This window comes from Ursus maritimus, unplaced genomic scaffold, assembly GCF_017311325.1.
Source record: "Ursus maritimus isolate PB19 unplaced genomic scaffold, ASM1731132v1 scaffold_22, whole genome shotgun sequence".
Taxonomy (NCBI): domain Eukaryota; kingdom Metazoa; phylum Chordata; class Mammalia; order Carnivora; family Ursidae; genus Ursus; species Ursus maritimus.
In genome coordinates, this window is record NW_024424675.1 from 34,028,772 (window position 1) to 34,042,502 (window position 13,731).

At 50.8% G+C, this 13,731-nt stretch overlaps 1 protein-coding gene across 2 annotated transcripts in view; it reads right to left on the reverse strand.

Annotated features, from left to right (window-relative positions):
• The window catches only part of ELMO2 (engulfment and cell motility 2), a 38,132-nt gene extending 31,287 nt beyond the window's left edge, over nt 1–6,845 (reverse strand). The window contains exon 1 of one of the 2 annotated variants that reach the window (XM_040638417.1): nt 6,757–6,845. The gene's annotated coding sequence lies outside the window, so the exon portion shown is untranslated. The remainder of the gene's footprint in view (nt 1–6,756) is intronic. The other variant, XM_040638416.1, reaches the window with a different exon arrangement.
• Nucleotides 6,846–13,731: the final 6,886 nt, after the last annotated feature.

A 13,731-nucleotide genomic window follows, 5' to 3' on the forward strand; every position in this document is an offset into this window, starting at 1 on the left:
TTCTTCTCCATCTGGCCAGATCTTCCCAGACTGCCTGCTGTTTCTGTGAGGCAGGCCACATTCTTTCATTTCTTCTGTCCCTCTGCTTGTCCTCTTCCTTCCCTGGACGTCAAAAGAGCTCCTACTCAAACGTCAAAGCCCAGTTCAGGTATCACTTCCTCTCTACCATTCTGAGCTGTCCCCACCTTTCCCTAGCAAAGTGAAACAGGATGGGGCCACTGTGTCCTCACCGCATTCTGCTCAGACCTCTATGAGGGCTCTTGTCCTACTCCGTTACGGGTATTACTATTATCATACCTACTACTATGACAGTTAAGTACTATGCATCCCTCTTCCTCACTAGTTCCTCCTCCAAGGAAGGCACACCCTGTAGCCCACTAACCTAGCACAGCACCTGGCACGCAGGTAGGGCTCAGTAAGCACCAGTGTCTACGTAAATCTATCCCCTCTGACTTCCTCAACTCCTAGGAACTAGGGCTGCCTCTGAACGGAAAGGGACTGGCGTGAACTGTTCTGGTTGTTTGGTGTTCCCTCCACGCCCCACCACCTTCCAACTACACAGTATTTCCACTGTTGACAGTCTGGCTGTCATCTCTGACATCAGAAGGTGTCTCCCTGGAAAACCAGGTTTAGTGCCCCTGACTCTACTGCAAAGAAAGGAGCGAGTGTCCCTCCGTTTTTCTCGCTGTGGAGGCGTCAGGAGACGGGCGAGTAGGAGCAGTCCGGTTCTCCCCAGCACGTTCCTGGATGAAGGGTCTCCTTGTGGGGAACTCCTTCAGTACTTGCTTGCTTACTCTTCATTTTCATTTTAGAAAGGAAGTGGAAATTAGGTCGAAGCAATTCAATAACATTGCAAAACTCTCAGGGTTATAAATAGCCTCTTGCTCGGCCGCTCAGCGGTGCTGTTGGGTTCAACGGCAGACAGCCGGGATATGGGCGCTGTGGTTTACATCCAGGTCCCGGGGGCAAAGGAGTGATACCCCTCTTCCAGATGAAGCCGCTTGCCACCCCTCACCTCCCAGCCCCTTTAAAGCAAGCGTTGCAGACATCAAGCCGGCTGGACAAACTCAACATGCCACAGACAGGACAGAGGCACACATTCGATCTGAGGAAGGTAATTCTGTAAGGCAGGAGAATGAAAGCGCACGTTTTCAAAGGCAAAGCTGGGGAAACGAGAGAAATAGTAACATCGGTGTCTCCAATGGAGCGTTCACTAAGTGGCCTCTGGAAGGTGTGCTTATAAAATCAACACCATTACAAAAGGCCCCGTGGAGCTTTTATCAGGCATCACCCATGCAGGGACTGCTCCGAAGAGCTGGATTCTGACGGCGGGGTGACACAGCCCATCCGAAGAAAGGAAGTGAAAGAGGATCCCTTCCCACTAGCAAGGGGTTCAGAATGAAGATGCCCGGTTTCCAGCTCCCCGTCCTCCCACCCCCCTCCTCCCTGCTCTTTTAAGGCTAAGGATTGACTTGCGCTTTTTTGTTCTCTTCTGCTTTTGATTCAGGGTGGGGGGGTGGTGGTGGTGTGGGTGAGTCTGGTTTATGTTTCCTGCAACGGAGTCCACCATACCAGGAAGGGAACCAGAGGTCACACCCTCTTTCTAAGCGAAACCACAATCTCACTAGAGGCTTCTCCCTCTGAAATCTTCTCATCTGGGGAGTGACTCAACTTCCCTGAGCTCGGCCCGCTGAACGAGATGAGCTCTCAGGTCTAGAGGAGGGGCACCGGGTTGGCAGATTCCGCCTCTGCCAGGTACTGCTCGAAACGCTGAGAGGGACCGTCATGCCCACGGCGGCTGACGTTTCTTTTTGTAGAAATGTGCTGAACACCAGACTCCACTAAAAGCCGCTAACCTGGCGCCAGAGCGCAGTGAGGAAGGTATGGGAACCGGGTTAACTGTTCAGGGCTTCTTCCCCTGAACATCTACCCTAAGGATCACCTAGGTCCCCTCTTACCCTGCACAGAAACCGTCTGCGGGGTTCCTCTACGTACAGAACAGAGTTTAAACTCCCCAGCAGAGCACGAGGCTGACCCCAGTTCCACTCAGTGGTTCTTCAGGGTGGCACTGCTCCCGGACCCTCCCGGGTAGATGTCAGCACATCGCACCAGACCATCCTGTTCCCTTAAACATCATGCTCTTCTGAGTCTGCGCGCCTGAGCCTTTACGCCTTCCACCTGAGCCAACTGGCAAACTTCTACTCATCCTTCAAGGCCTAGCTCACACAGTCACTCATGGGTATGGCTTTCCTCGGCTTCTTGCCTTAGACAGAATTAGCTGCACCCTCCTCTGCGCCCCCAGTCTTTTATACAAACCCTCATAGTGCCACTGACTTACAAGTCTCTCTGTGCGGCCTCTTCTCTTGCTACTGAAGCGTGAGCTGCACACCAGCAGTGTCAACAGCAGTCATGGAGGGTCACCCCCCTCCATCGGCATCTGCCTTCTCACAAGACCCCCGGGGGGTTCCCATGCACGTTCAAGTCTGAGAAGCAGACTCTGGACCAGCGGTTCTCAACTCTGGTTGTACACCATCGATGCCCACCCCAGGCCACTGTACCCCCTCCCCACCCAAGTGATCCTAATAGTGGTCAGGGCGGAGAGCCACAGCCAACAGGACTGTCAGCCATCTGAGAGCAGGGACGCATCCAGCCTGTGTCTCCTCCCCCCGCCCACTCTTCCCCAAAGTTCGCAGCACAATGCCTGGCACGCTGCGGCGCCTGTAGCATTCCACACTAAAAATACCCTCCATGGGGTGCCTGGGTGGCTCTTGATGTCAGCTCCGGTCATGATCTCAGGGTTGTGAGATAGAGCCTCGCACTGGGCTCTGCGCTGGGCATGGAGTCTGCTTAAGATTCTCTCTCCCTCTGCCCCTCCTCCAACTCCCTCTCTATAAATAAATAAATAAACACATAAATACATAAATAAATAAATAAAATAAAAATACCCTCCAGGATGTCCTGAGACCTAACTGCCTTTCAACAAGAATAAAAACACTACAGAGAGCTGTCCATTGCCTAGAACTTTACAGATCCCTAACTATAATAATCGACAGATTGAGAAGGGCTCAGTGCTTACAGACTACTTGCCTCAGTTTTTGGAAGTGAAACAGACACTGACATGGAAAATACTGATGAACTTTAAGAAACTGTTCCCCTTCAACAGACCACTGTGGTTGCAACAGGGTGGCAGAGCTCGTGTAGGGAGGGGGTGTGGTGAGCCCAGAAGAGTCCTGGGTTATGGCTCAAGTCCCGGGCTGTGCGCCCAACTCTTTCAATACCGACCATAACAACACAGCATTGTTCTCGTTGTAAAATCAGGCCAAGCCCTCTCATTTTATAAATAAGAGAACTGAGGTCCAGAGAAGCTGGCAAGGCCACACCACCAGTTGGGGACAAAAGAAGGTCTTGGTTAGTTTCCTCTCTGCAGCACAGAGGACCCGGCTGCCCAGATTCACCACGACCACAAGCCTCTCTGGCCCCCTTGTCCTGATCGACGTGAGGGGTTCAGACTAGATGTTTTTGAGGTCTCTTCCCACCTTGACCTTCTGGCGAGCCAGGGTCACTTAATGGTTAGGAGCTTGTGTTCTGGAGGGGGCCAGACCTGGATTCGGATCCCAGCTCTAACAATTTCCGAATCTAAAATGGGGATTCGACGCAACCCTACTCTCTAAAGTGGTTATGAATATTAAGTGGGATAATCTGACACAGAGGAAGCAGAATTCCAGCTGTGTGAACTTGAAGAAGTTGCAAAAACACGGTAACCACATTTCCCAGCATAAAAAACTCCTACCCTCCGGGCTGCAGGATACTGATGACAAAACGAGATCATATGTGAAGGCAACTGAGGAGGCAAATCAATATAAAAGGCAAAGCACTGCTGGTGGGGGTGTTCTATTATTATTATTATTATTATTATTATTACCACTATTACAATTATTACTTTCTTCTAGAAAAGCACCTCGGAGACTTTTTAGTCCGTTTCAGAGCCATGGCCAATACAAGGCCTGCTACGTAACAGGCGTGCTCAACACATCTTTCCTGGTGACTCACATTAAACCAGCGTGCCTAGCGGGGTGACAAACTCAAATGCCTTAAGCAGCCGGGCAGATAAGTAAACAAGCCAAGTAGTGTCTATGCAGACACTGAGGCAAACTGCAAAGCATCCACCCCACCTAAAGGAACTCAAATTCAACACTTTCACACACGTTTCACAGCTTGGCCTCGACAGCAACTTTCCAGGCTCCCGCAGACCCCTGCTTCTGGTTCTCCATCACACCATGTGGTTATCATCTAATCACCCTGTGATCTGGTCTTGTCTTTCCACGGTGAGCATCCTGAAAATGAAGGCTGTGACCTACACTCCCCAGTCACCCTGAATAGCCTAGAACAGTGCTGGCCTCACCGTAAGGGGAACCTCCCTCGGTGAGCAACTGTGGAACTGAGCAGCCAGAGTGTTAACTCGAGCGTGGCGCTCCCAGCACTGCTGCGATGCTGCAGGCCGTGTATACTTTTCTCCCCAGATCCTGGGACCAGGGTGTAGAGTGTGCTGAGAGGTACAGGGACTGGGTCAAAGAAGGACTTGCTTTGCAGGGTTTTCCTCCAAATGCATCAAATATACTTGTTCCTGAGCCACCTAGACAGGTGGTACTGATGCGTCCAGACACATTACTCTGAAACCAGACAGAATACGCAATATAGCCACAGGTGCCACTGTTCTCAAGTTTAGTCCCCACCTCCTGCACCCCCAAACTTCCTTGGCACCTCCTAGAGGCAGCACAGGGTATAGAGAGACCAGACTCCAGATTAACACATGGGGTCCTGGTCCTCTTGGTCCCTCCTCCACTCGCAAACTCTAGGATGATCACCAGCAGGCAATGGAACTTTTAGGAGCTTCCTTATTTTTATTAGTAAAATGCAGGTAACAATACCTCAAGAAACTCTACAGGGGATTAAACGCCACAGGTATACAAAGCTTCTAGAACTGCAGAGCCCAATATGATAGCCCCTGACCCGTGTCCTGTGTAGCCACTGAGCACGGGGCATGTGGTTACCACACACTGAAACGGACTGGCTATAGGTAGAAAACACACACCAGACTTCAAAGACTTAGTGCCTCCGCAAAACCGAGAACTATCTCGTTAACAGTGTTTTTATATTGATCACATGTCAAAATAATATTACTTTGGAATATAACAGGCTAAGTAAAATGTGTCCCAAAAATTAATTTCACCTGTTTCTTTTTACATTTTTAACACGGCTACTAAAAAATTTCAACTACATGCGTAGTGCGTTCTATTTCTATTGGACCCTGGGTATTGCTCTACATAGAGCTTGGCACACAGAAAGTATTCCAATGTTGGTTTCCTTCCCTCACCCGCAGGCTATCAGGGACCACGATTCACATCCCCTTCCTCCTGTCAAAGCCAAGTTCTCCATCCCCTTATTTAATAAATATTAAATATATTTAATATATTATTTATTATATTATATATTACATTTATTATAATATAATTATATTATATAATTATATATAAATATATATTATATTATATATTATATAAATATATTATTTATTAAATATATTTACATAAATACCAGTGCCTAGACCTGTGTAAGATGCTGGAGATACAAGAGCAAAACCAGACACTATCTTCTCGACCTTATTATCTGGTGGGATGGACAGACATTTTAACACTTTCACAAATAACACTTTCACAAATAACAAAAAAAAAACTGCAGTAGTTCAAGTGTGGTGAAGTACACAGGGTGACAAAAGTGGGGAATTCGCCAGGAGGAGGAGTCAGGGCTCAGGGATGCCTCCCAAGGAAGTGATACTTCAGTGCAGATTTGAAGGACCAAGATGAGTTTACTGGACTNNNNCAGGTGGGGAAGAGCGGGCCAGGCAGAAGAAGGCTAAGTGTAAAGACCTCGAGGGGAGCCAGGACTTGGTTTGTAGAAGGAACAGGAAAAGGAGAGTGTGAAGACTATTGAGCAGGAGGGAGAGGTTGGAGGTTCCAGATCTCCAGGGCTTGGGAGAGGATCTGGGGCTGACCCTGCAAGAGGCAGGCAGCTGGCCAGTTTTAAGCAGTTAAGTGTCGGGATCTGATGTGCATTTTCAAACATCCCACTGACCACGCACCGTGCGAGGCCCACAGCAGAGCGGCCCGAGCGCGTGGGGGGCAACATCAGGTAGGACAATGCCCAGGTAGGAGGCGACAGACGCCTGAACGGAAGAGGAGCGGCGGAGATGAGCAGTAGATGGACTGGGGGCCACAGAGCCGGCCAACTCGACGGGGCTGGGTGATGGGCAGCGTGTGCGTCGGCGGCGGCGATGTCAAGAGAGACTCCCCGGCCGCGGCCGAGGGCCACCCAGCCGCAAACACTCTCCGGGCTCCCATCGAGCGCTCTCCCACCCCGTCCCTCCCCCATCTGCTGGTCGCGCCCGCAGCCTCCATCCTCCCACCCTCCTCCTCCCTCTGCTCCTCCACGCCCGGCCCGCCCTCTTCCCCACCCGACGCCCCCCCGCGATCGGGGACCCGCGCGCCTCCCGCCCGGCGGACCCAGCAGGGCCGCGACCCCCTGCCGAACCCGCGAGGTGCAGCTGGGGCCCGCCCTCCAGCCCCTCAACCCCCGGAGCAGATGCAGGCCGCAGCCTCCGGCCCCCTTCCCGGCCCGGCCTCTCCTCCCCGCATCCCTCCGGCCAGGCCCCTCTCCGCGGCCCGCCACGCCCCAGCGCCCGGCGCGCCCCTCACTCACCAGGGCGCTGACCTAGGCCCAGCTCCCGCGCCCGGGTCTCGCCTCCGCGGCTCCTCCAGCCTCCGCCCGCCCCGCCTTCCCGGGACCCCGCCCCCGCAGGCCGACCCGGGCTCCTATTGCTCCGCTTTGCCGTCACGCTGAACTCTCTTTCTTCAATTCGGTTGTCTGCCCGTCACTCGAGAGGGGGAGGGCCCAACTGCCGGGGGAAGCGCCGGCTGTCCCCGCCCCACTGGCGGAGGCCTCTTAAAGAAACAGGCTTCCTTCCCTCCCACCCTCACCACCCACCCCGCGGGCTGTGGGGGTCAGAGGGAGCGGGATTTCGCAGCCGATCCAAGAGGCAGCCTTTTCTCCCTCCAACTTTTCTTTTGGCACAGCCCGGGAGTGAAGGCAAAGGCCTTGGATCCTTGTGACAACTCGGAGATTTTGAGGGCTGAGCTGTCCTCTGGTGGCACTCAGTCCCATGCCCAGCGGGCGTGTAATGCACACTCAACAGTGGGGATAACTGAGTGGGAGGTGACAGTCGTGTCAGAGGCTGTGAGCAGCCGTGGCTGCGCACCACCGAGATGGAGCTAATTATACCGGCACCCGGGGCTGACCGTGGGCGCTGAGCACAGGCAGAGGGCTACCGCTCTGTCGTACTGTCAGTGGAGTCCCGTGGGAGGTGGCATTTGTCACCGCACCTGCGGATCAGAGCAAGGCTGGGCACCGAGCCAAGGCCTCACTCCTGCTCTCTCCCAGTATACTCACAGCACCCCTGATGTAGGTGTTATGCTGATCCCTTTGTTTCGGATAAGAAAACTGAGGCCAGACATCCTACAGCTAGTGGCTCGCAGAGCAAGACGCCACACTGTGCTGGTTTGATCCTAAAGTTTATGGTTTCACCATTTTGTCTCACAGATCCTTACGACAGTCCTGAGAAGCATGTCTTTTGTTGCCCATTTTACAGATGCGCCGCAGAGACTACATGGGGTTGATTCTACCCAGAAAGGATTAAATAATGACCATTTATAGTGCAGCTTGCAATCTGCAAACAGTCTCATTAGATCCCCGAAACTTCGAAGATGACTTTTGTTAAGTCATATTTTCCCGGTGAATAAACTGGTGCTCAGGGAAGCTGAAGGTCAGTAATAGCTAACATCAATTCAGCCCCCGCAGAGGTCCTCCGCAAACTTTCCACAAAGGTCCACATAGTAAATACCCGGCCATACGGTCTCTCTGACAGCTACTCCACTTTGCTGTTGGAGTGGGAAAGCAAGTACAGGCAACAGATAAACAGACAAGTGTGGCTGTGTTCCAGGTGGTGGCTGGGGCCATAGTTTGCCCACCCCTGGTCTACGTGTTTGCTGGATATCAGAGTCTTGTATAGACCGTTGCTTTGTGGGATCCTCACGGCAACTTTGTTATTATCCATACTGTTATTGTCTATTATTATTGCTGATGATGCTGTCATCTCAATCCTTTTACAAGGGGGGAGTGGAAGGCGTGGCTTGGTTAAGGATGTGCCTGAGGTCAGTGCAAGATCTAGAAGTCGGATCCAGCTTTTGCTTACTCTGAATCCCATCCTGTCTACCACACTCCTTCCTGCCCCACTGCAAGGTGGCAAGCCATGTTCGCCTTACCTTTCCCAGGCCCAGGGAAAGCTAACTCCTATAATTAACCTCCTGAGGAACATTCTCCTCCTTCCTGCCTTCCCCATTTATTCCAGCCCATCAACACCTCTCCCTCCCTGAGCCCCCATGGTGCGCATACACAGCAGCCTTGATTGTTACTGAGACATGGTCTCCATGTGGTCAGCGACTGTCGTGGTCAACCAGCTGTCTGCCAAAATCCCTCTCTCTGCCTTCCATCGTAACTTGGCTGCCCAGCTAAGCTTCACTGCCCAGCCCCATCTGCAGTTAAGAAAGGCCAGGTAGGGGCGCCTGGGTGGCTCAGAGGGTTAAGCATCTGCCTTGGGCTCAGGTCATGATCTCCAGGTCCTGGGATCCAGGCTCAGTGGGGAGTCTGCTTCTCCCTCTCCCTCTGCCTCTCCCCCTGCTTGTGCTCTCTCTCTCTCTCTCTCAAATGAATAAATAAAATCTTAAAAAAAAAAAAAAAAAAAGAACAGCCAGGTAACTAAGTTCTTGCCAGTGGAAGTGAAACTTCAGGCAAGGCCTTTAGTCAGTGGGCCTGCCTCCTCCCTGCTCTTTGTCCTTCTCACTGGCTAGACCCAGCCTTGACCTTGTCATGATGATAATGTGCAGGGGGATGACAATGTCACCACACAGAAGGTGCCAGGGTCCCCAGATGATCACGTGGAGCAGAAAGCTACCTGCTGACCTGGAACACTTCCAGGTCACTTCATACTCTACTGTAAAAGAGAGTTAATCTTTGTTCTTTAGGCCATTCACTTTGGCGGGGGTGGGGGCGGGGGGCGCAGAAGGAGAGGGGCACCTATTAGAGCGAGTCCTGCACTTACACGGCCTGAGGGGACACCTCCTTAATTTTGCGCCCTGGTGCCTCACTTGCCTCGCGCTGGTCCTGGCCCTGCTCAGTACGCATTAATCCCGGAACGAGTCACTCATGTTAGCTTTATACTAATTTGTCTTTTTTTCCTGATATGCCACTGCAAGTCTCAGGAACCAGCTCTAGCTAACTCCGGCAGTAAAGGAATTTGTTGGCAGGCTGGCGGTTAGCTCACAGTGGTGACAGGAAGCTGGCGGGCCAGGTTAGGGCCAGACAGAGACTGGAGATGCTGTGGGTGTTGAGGGAGTCAAAAAGAATTAGTTCCATCCTTTTCTCCCCTTTCTCAAACAGATCTGTCTTTGATCAGAACCAAAGTCCCTGGAGCAAGAGTCCGGTTGGCTGAGCTCAGGCAACACGTCCTCCCCTCAGCTATGGAAGGCAGACCCCTTCACTGACCGCTCCACCCAGACTGTGCACAGGCGAAGAATTCCAGATTCCTCCACCTCCACTCCCAGCTGCTCCCCCTGGGCAGTTGAGGCCAGGTGGTCTGTTTTCAGGATGAGAGCAAGCAGGAGAACTACCTGACGCTGGATGTCATGATGACATAAACCCAACACGGTATCTGGCACACGGTAGAGCCCTGTATCATACAGAGCTCTCTGTTACGTACCAGGTGGGCGTTCTTGTGTAACTGACTAGGTTTCTGTGAGCCTCAGTCTCCTCATCTGTACAATGGGGATAATAACAGTACTGACCTTAAGGGATTGTCCTGAGAATTACATGAGAGGCAGGAAATGAACGACATCTGGCATGGTGTCTGACATAACAAGTGCTCAATAAATTGTAGGTAGTTTTAAAAACTATAGCAGGCCTTCAGTAAGTATTATTATATGAGGGAATTATCTAGAATATTTTGAGTTCCTCTGAAACCACATCTGAAACTGGGTGTATCGAAATACCCCTCCCTGTTCTGTAACCCACAGACCTTCCACATTCGGATAGTCTGGAGTCCCCTTTGTGGCCTCGTTTCCCTCCTTTTCAAGCTTAGAAGCCTGGTCTCCCCGACAATGACTCCCTTGTGTTCATGCTGAACTCCTGTGCTCCCTTCTCTCTCCACTGACTCACCTGGAAAGTCCCAACTCTGCTTAAACTCAGCTCACCACCTTTTCTCACCTGTGCCCAGCAATGGACGGGCTCAGAGAGAGAGATACAGACCCTTTGGGGGCCCAAGTGGGTCCTCCGCACTGTGGGGCAACCCTTCTGCACTGCATTTCCCTGGGGCAGCCTGTCCTGTTCTCCCAGAGGCTCTTGCGTCTTCTCCCTTCTGCCTTCAGCTCCTCACTTGTCGTTGATGACTTTCTTCTCTAACAAAAAACCAAAACCAAAAACAACAGAAAGAAAGAATGAAGGAAAGAAAGAAAAAGAAACAATCAGGAAATAAGGAGAAAACTCTCTCCCCTTCTTATTGCCAACCCCCCCAGCCTGTCTTCCTCAGTACCAGAGAGCTCCGCCTTCTCTCCTGTGACCGAAAGGCACCTTCTCGGAGCCCTGTAAGGGCCACCAGGCAGGTGTTCCGAAGATGGCATCTCCTCTCACCTACTCACAGATTTTGCTTCTGTGGGGATCCTGTCGCCCCTGCACCATTGGTTCTCTGTCACACCCAACCGCGTCTGCCTAAGCTGTAAGGTGGCCCATCTTTAGAATGGTGGGGGTTCCACCATGGTCTTCAGGACCCCAGATGATCCGGCACTTGACTACTTTGACTCCATCTATGTTCAGTCTCCCCACACTCACTCAGCTGCAGACTTACAGCCTGATTTCCCACCTCTGGGCCTTTGCATATGCGGTTCCCTCTTCTGGACTGCCCTTTCCCCTGATCCTCACCGCTTATTTCAGTTTATTCAGGTCTGCTCTAAAATCTCAGGAAGTCTTCCCTGACCACCCTAGGAGCTTAGATCTAGCCCCACCCCCACCCCCACTCTGGTCCCTTCACCTGCTCTAACTTCCTTCAACGTGCTCGACATCATTCCTTTTTTCTTGCCTGACTTCACAAGAGTCCTGAGTTCCACGGCGTCAGGGATGTCGACTGTCTTGCAGCTTTATCCCCAGCGCCGAGAGGGATCTAGCCCACGATACGTGGTCAATATGTTATGTATTGCAGCACTGAATAAACAAAGGAAAACAAGCCATGGGTAAATGGAGCAGCTCTACGAATTTGACTCATATTATATCTGAATCTTCCTAAACACTCATATACTAAGCGTAGCCCTTCACATAAATTATTGTTGAAATATAATCCCTGCGACCACACTGGAAGGATTTCTGATTTGGTGGCTCATAAAAGTCAGAACCTACTTCTATCTGCTTGAAGAAATAGAGCTAGTATTTATTGTGGGTCTATGTGCCAAGATTTATGTCGGAGACTGTTATATATATGCTTAGTCAAAGTTATCAATGTCTATGGAGTATTAGAATACCCATTTTACAGATGAGGAAGACTGAGGGTTAGTGGTGCAAAGAAACTTGCTAAAGCCACCAGCTCGTGTGGTACCCAAGTCAGCCTGACTTCAAAGTACCTGTCCTTCTCTTTATGCTACCCCCTGAAAACAATATAGTACCTGGGCATTTCATTCTCCAATTTGTTCTATTTCTCAAATCATTAATAAGCCGGGATACATATGAGACTTTGTGCTAAGGTCCGTACATTAATTATCTCATTTGCTCCTCACATTCCTACGAGGCGCATCTGTTACTACCTCTACTCTGCAGTGGAAGATTCTGACGTGTGGACGTGTGCCCAGGGTTGTTTGGTAGAGTGGGAAGCCCGTATTCAAATCCATTCGGCCTAATTTCAAAGCCTGAGTTTTTTCTGCAACACTGTGCTATCTCCCTTAAGACAACTCTCTGCCTCAGATAGAAAGAGAAGAAAAATGACTAAAACAGACGAATAAAGTGTCATTAGGAAAATTCATGGTGACTTGGTTTTTTAAGTGGGAAGCAAAGGGCAGGAGACAGACAGCCAGTCTAGCGTCGGCTCTCGCAGGTTGGGGGTTCACATAACTCATGATAACTTAATTTGCAAAGATCATTCTTCCAGGAACTGGGGCTTATCGGGTATTTTTGTGAGTGGAAGTGAAGAGACGGGAGGGTGTCTTGGAGGCCCCGGTGAGCAGTCAGCTGTCAGCCGCAGCAGGGGAGTGCACGAGCTTATTGTGTGAGACCGGCGCCCCCTGCTGGCGTAGGAAGTCATGGGACGTCATCGCCAACATCTAAAGCCGTGGTGGGGGGTGGTGGGGGTGGTGTGTGTGTGTGTGGCGGGGCAGGAGGGCATTGGGAAGTATATGCAATGAGATTTGAGAAATGTCTAGCACACCCAGTATATAAAAATAATAGCTACCACTTACCAATATAACAGGGTAGGGGGCAGGCGCTGTTGTATAGATTTTACATTAATTTTATTGACTCCTGGGACTTTACATATTACATCTAATTTAGCCGTCACCACAATCGTCTGAAATAGAAATTATTATTTTTACTCCCATTTTTTACAAGAGGAACCTGAAGCACAGAGAGGTTAATCATTTATAATACGGCTATCAAGTGGCAGAGCTGGGACTTGAACCCACATACCCGTGCTGCGGAAACCACTAACTGGCCATTCTTTATGTCTGGAGCGCCCCCTGGCAAGTCCCCTTGTAAAGTGCCTCACCCAGGAATTTCCATGTCTGGATTCCCTGTACTGAAGCTGTTAAATTTGATTTTCTCCTGTTAATCTGGCTCGTGTCAATCTGATTCTAAGTCCAGCCAGGAGGACCTCGAAGGGCAGAACAGTTGGTGTAGTTGGCAGGAGGCTTTAACTTGCTGGACCCTGCTTGCCCCGGGATACCACTGCAGCTGAGGGACCCTTGGGAAATGTGACAAAAAACGGGCAGAAGAGGTGGGTTCATTTGAAAATGAAAACTGCCTTTTTCCCTAACGCCTTGCAAACTAAATATAAAGGACCTCATGTAAACTTCAGGGAAACCACCACAACAGCTCATGTCTGTCGCTGTGTGGGTCATTCAGAGATCACCAGAGACATTAGGACCACACGCCGGGAACATCTGCCAGAAGGCCACTGCGTGCTCTCACTCTCTCTGAAGTTGCTTTGACCTTGACACCTAGAAATCCTCACTGGCTGTCCTCAGAACCCAAAAACTGATTTCTATTTTGACCTAATCATTAAACATTGCTTTTCTTTTGTTTCCATAGAAAGGCCTCTTGTTTAGAATCTTTTTTTTGAGAGAGAGAGAGAGAGAGAGAAAGGTTGGGGGGGCAGAGGGAGAGAGAGAATCTTAAGCAGACTCCACACCCAGCACGGGGCTCGATCTCATGACCCTGAGATCATGACCTGAGCCAAAATCAAGAGTTGGACGCTTCACCAACTTAGCCACCCAGGGGCCCCTAGTACCTGATTTCTTGAACCACGAACCCAAATTTGGAAACACATCTGCTTCGCCACCTCCTGAAATGAGTTTATACCTGAACTGACCT